Source organism: Anastrepha obliqua, chromosome 6, assembly GCF_027943255.1.
Source record: "Anastrepha obliqua isolate idAnaObli1 chromosome 6, idAnaObli1_1.0, whole genome shotgun sequence".
NCBI classification, from domain to species: domain Eukaryota; kingdom Metazoa; phylum Arthropoda; class Insecta; order Diptera; family Tephritidae; genus Anastrepha; species Anastrepha obliqua.
Window position 1 is genome coordinate 73,630,002 of NC_072897.1, and position 5,757 is coordinate 73,635,758.

Sequence of the window (5,757 nt, forward strand, 5' to 3'; positions counted from 1 at the left end):
AGATTATACATTAAATAAAAGCGGCAATTTGTCATCAAGGAAAATATAACGTGAACTTTAAATAAGGTATTGTAAATTACTAACATAAACTTAAGTAGTTAAATACTAACTAACAAAAATTTTCTTTTTTTCAAATCATACACGAAATAAATTTGTCTACAATGAAAATTTAAGTTGCAAGTTATAAATAAGGCATTGGAAATAAATAACTTTATTTTAAGTAGTTAAATACTAACTCAAATTTAACATACAATATTTTAGTTAAAATTATGAGCATAAATAAAAAAACTCTTGCCAACTTGATGAGCAAGGAGAATACACTGTTTAAAGCGTCAGTTGCAAAACATAGAAAACTGAACGAACTTGCTCATCAAATGGAAGTTGATACCAATAGCAGTAATAGTAATAGAGTAAATTGTTCTAATGAAGATATGCCTAGTACCAGTAGAGCCGCCGGTCTTCAAAATATTTCTGTATCAAACGCAAACTTTTCAGATAGTAGTAGTGATGACGAGGGATTTTTATTTGACTTTGGAGAATTAGATGATAGGTTAGAAAATGCAACTCCAACTTATGACCGAAATATTGAGCTAAAAGCATGGGCTGTTAGAAATAATGTAACACAAAGTGCATTGACTGACTTACTGCAAACATTGTAGAAGGTTGGGGTTGAAGGAATACCTTTATCCACTAAAACTCTTTTAGGTACTATTCGAGAAACAGTAGATATTGTAACAATAACAGGAGGTGAGTTACTTTTTTTGGGAATTCAGTTTCTTTTTAATCAAAAAATTTTGAATATTTGAAAGATGTAGATAAGATTTATATAGACGTTGGAATTGATGGTCTGAAAGTATTTAAAAGTTCGAATCGGACATTATGGCCAATTTTAGGTTCTGTTGTAGGTTTTCCTAAAGAGGACCCTTTCATCATTGGATGCTTTTCAGGCATGGGTAAACCCCACAATGTTGATGCATTTTTGAAGCAATTTTGTGAAGAAATAATATTTTTAAGAGAGAATTGATTGAAGGTAGGCCCTAATGAAACATTAAAACAATTTGAAATTAGGGCTTTCACCTGTGACTCTCCAGCTCGTGCCTTTGTAACGAGCGTTAAATCACATACCGGCAGAAATAGTTGTCCAAAGTGCATATGCGAAAATCAGTATAGCCAAAGAGTCAGCTTTTCTAAAACAGTAGGCCAACTAAGAACAGATGACTCTTTTAAAAATAGATTAGATGTAGGTTATCATAGTTTAGAGTATAGGCAACATGCAAGTTTGTTAGAATCTGCAAATATCGGTATGGTTTCACAATTTCCCTTGGATCCAATGCATTTGGTAGATTTAGGTATAATGAAAAAAATACTCCAATTGCTTATTAAAAGGGGCAATGTAACAAAAATGAATGCGAAATTGGATTACCTCTCAAGTTTTGTTCCTTCGGAGTTTTGCAGAATATCCAGGAATCTTGATCAAATAGGCAATTGGAAGTCTACGGTATTTAGACAATTTTTATTATATACGGGAATATTTGTTTTAAAAGATTGCATATCAGACGATTTGTACTACCATTTTACTTTATTGCATGCTGGCATTCGACTTCTTTCTTGTGAAAAGTCTTATAAGGTAGAATTGAATGTCGCAAATGAAATTTTGAAAGAATTTGTAAGGTTGTTTGGGGATTTATATGACGACTATTTAATAAGCTTTAACGTACACAATTTGCTGCACTTGCCAGATTGCGTAAAACAGTATGGTTCTTTAGATAGTTTTTCTGCTTATAAATTTGAAAATTATATGCAGCATCTAAAAAAATTGATAAATAAACCAAATAAGATTTTACAACAAATTTATTTTAGGACACTTGAACGCCAAACCGTACATGCAGATCCCAACAAAAGTTCCAAGATAGGCGAGTTTAATATAGATTTTAACAAAGAGAAAGATAGTTTTTGCTTTAGCAACAAAATAGGACCTGTTAAAGTTATAGGCAGAAAATTACAAACAAACGTCTTTAAAGCTTTCCGTTTAGCGAACTCTGATAACTATTTTGAAGAACCGTTGCACTCCTCAACTGGTCTCGGGATTTTATTAAGTAGTGTATTAAATGAAATAGAAGTATATGTAAATATAGAAGACATTAGTTATAAATATTTTTGTATTCCTTTTGAAGGAAAATATTTACTTTTACCCATACTACATCATCTTTTTAACGATTTTTTAAGATAATATTAAATAGAGTCGGATCAGAATATATTCGACGAAATATGTTCAGAAGTGGAAATAAGTCAGTGGCAAGAAAATGACGGTACAGTTTTATGTACTTTTATTTGTGATTTTATATATTCTTATTTTATTTCAGAAATACAAATTCGAAGCCTTCAGTTTGGGGTGGAATGTCCCCATGACGAGCGCTCTCCACCAAAAAAGCCTGCTCTTCCCAAAAAGTTGTCGTCATATAAAGGCAGACACACGGCAATAATAGCTGAGTTAAGCGCTATCCAGATATGCCAGGACCAAATATTTGCGAAACTGGATAGCGTCGAGACCCGTCATCTGGGCGTTGCTGGCCAAGTAGCTGACATACAAAGTGCCATTTTCGATAAGGTAGTAACAGACTTTCACCATATGTACTATATATTTCGTTTGTAACATCGAAATTTCCCTTTGCAGATGCCGGAACGTGGTGAGGTGCAAGCGCAAAGTAAGCTGTTGCGCGAATGCAAAGTGCTGACAGCTAGGGTTCAACAGTCTGTCAGTCGCATCACCGGGGACGCGGAAAGCGAGGAGTTCATGGAACTTGCTGCTATGTTTCCCGTATAATCGGTGGAGCAAGTGCAGGCTGTTGAAGCCAAGCTGATAAATAAAGCTTACGCCGACGCAATGGTAACATAATAAAATGAATGCTAGTATAATTTGAAAATAACACTTTTTCTTCCATATGTAGATTGGGCTTCTGGCAAGATCAAAAGGCACGAAAGGGACGGTTGACGGGGTAATGCGTTATCTATTCACAGATGATGCCATGTACAGCTTCAACTTAGAAGGAAGAGCAGGAAAGATTCCACTTCTTAGACTTAAGGCGGTTGAACTTATATTTGGTAAGTACATAGCAAAAAGAAGAATACCTACGAGTTGCTAACAATTATTTCATTTATTAGACCTCTTTTCAGAAAAAACAAAAGAAGATGTACAAGGCGCTATTAGGAAGTATGTTCGTTTAAGCCACAATAGGTGTAACCAAAAAAAATATATTAATAGAAAAACTTTAAATGTGTAAATATGTAAAATCTTTAAATCTGTAAATTTGTAAAAGCTTGAAATCTGTAAATATGTAAAATCTTTAAATCTGTAAATATGTAAAGTCTTTAAATCTGTAAATATGTAAAATCTTTAAATCTGTAAATATGTAAATGAAAATTCTTAGTTTGTAAACAAGAAATGAAAAATATATATTATTAGAATAAATTTAAATATGTAAATATATAATATACAAATTTTATAATAATTAGTTTGTAAACAATAAATGAATATAATAATATAAATGTAATTTCGTTTTCGTCGTGTAATTTCGAATGAGGAGTTTAGGCCATTTGTGCTGATGAGTTTGTGATGACAATCATGAGGAGTTTAGGCCATTTGTGCTGATGAGTTTCTGATGACAACAATGAGGAGTTTAGGCCATTTGTGCTGATGAGTTTCTGATGACAACAATGAAGAGTTTAGGCCATTTGTGCTGATGAGTTTGTGATGACAACAATGAGGAATTTAGTATGCCTTTAGAGCAGGGCAGATATATTTTTCAGTTATAAGAAATTGCTATTGGTAAAAGAGAGATAGAATATCACACCGACAAGGGGAAACTATCAGAACTTTCCCACGGCTAGAACAAAAATGTGTAGTTGGATGATGATAGTGATGATGATAATATGAGTGCTAATATGATAGTCAGCTGTCTTGTAGGGGTATAGGTCTTCTATTCATCTATTTCTCTAGCCATAGCTGTAAGCAAATGCAGTAAGTCAAAAATAAGTTTGGACAATGATTATAAAATTCAATTTTTCGAGTTTAGTAGAAAAAAATAGCACTCTTTATTTATCTTCTTTTTTGCGCTGGATCATACTGATTCACAGCATTGAAAAGGAATTAATACAAAGCTTCAAATTAAAAAAAAAAAACGTAATTTTTTTATTAATTTAATATTTGGTATGATAACCGTTAGCTTCAATAACATTTTGCAGCCGATTTTTCATGGAATGGACCAATTTGTTTATCGTATATGTTCGGTATATTCTGTCATTCCTCCATCATTGCTGTTTTTAATGCTGCTGCATTCTTTGGATGTCTTTTATGGACTGTTTTCTTCAAAAAGCCAATTCTGCAATTCTGGAGATGCCACATCTGTACATTATAGTCGTTATGCTTTGGATCGTTATCTTGGTAAAATTTAAAATTTGCTTTTTTCTCCGTGATAAACCCACATTTTTTTAAGCACTCCGACTAAGCTTTTTTTAGGGGGGTTTTCTACATTTTGTGCAGACAGCAAGGGTTTCTTGCGTGCTGATTTCGATGAATATTTAGGGTGCAGTATGGCTTGACGCACTGCTTCATGAAATACATCAATACCACACACTCCTGGTTAAGCTCCTTTACAAATCTTCTCAAGGAAATTCTCGGGTCTTGATCCAGTTTTCGGATCATCAAGCGTTCTGTACGTCCAGGAATTTTAGTTTTAAGCCCACCTGTAAGCTTTTGCTCTAATCTAACCTCTTTTTCAGCTCGATTTATAACTTTATAAACTGTCTCACGTGAATGCAGAATATACACACTCGAACCTTTGTATGTTGGTCCAACGGTTATATGAAAGTTTAGATGTTTTAATTTTTGATGGGCAAAGTTTGCGGATTTATTTTAGTTTTTTAGTTATTTGCACTGAAAAGACGGTATCATGGCTGTGCTATGCCTCGGGGGGTTTCCATTGCCTGACGAGGGGCGACCGCTAATAGAAAAGACTTGTCTTCATTAGGTGTTTCACGGGATTTATACCTATGTTCTCCGAATTCTGAATGGTAGTCACAAACCAACCCATTTGGCTATGACGGCCGCCTGATTTTTGTGTGAAAAGTATTCCACTGGCAAGTTGTTGAGAATACGAATTCGATATCTTTTTTTTTTTTGAAAATTGTCCAAGTAACAAGTAAGAACGATAACTGCAGCTTTTCCCGGAGAAACTCGCATTACGAACAAGATAGCCTAAAAGCGAGATGATAGTATTCTGAAAGTACAACTTCAGCCCTTACTAAATGCAATCTCCTGTTAAATAAACGCTCTTCTGAAGAAAGTTTATCATGCGCGAATGGTTTAATTACATTACATCGAAGGAAATGGCGCTAGTCGCCAATTAAGATTATTTAAGTACAAATACTATATACAAATGCTATATCTCAGCAACAACATCGAAGGAAAAACGCACCATCGGCAACAAATACGTACGGTACAGCATCCAGTTCGTAAATAACTTATTCTAGCTCGGTATATTTAAATCTTGTTTTCGTTATTTATCATTTATTAAAGCGTTTAGTTCTCGAAAAAACTCCACCGTCGGAAAGACTATCAGTAGCACCAATATCCACCATGAGAAACTCAATATCGCTGACCAGAGCCATTAAAACTATATTAAACGTCTTTTATAGTTTAAAACAAACGAACCGGAGTGTTGAGACCTTTTTAATTTTGAGGTGCTTGCCGTCCAAGGC

The 5,757-nt window shown here is 34.0% G+C and overlaps 1 pseudogene; it reads left to right on the top strand.

The window, feature by feature from the left end:
* The first annotated feature begins 374 nt into the window (after nt 1-374).
* Nucleotides 375-3,266, top strand: LOC129250720 (uncharacterized; annotated as a pseudogene).
* Nucleotides 3,267-5,757: the final 2,491 nt, after the last annotated feature.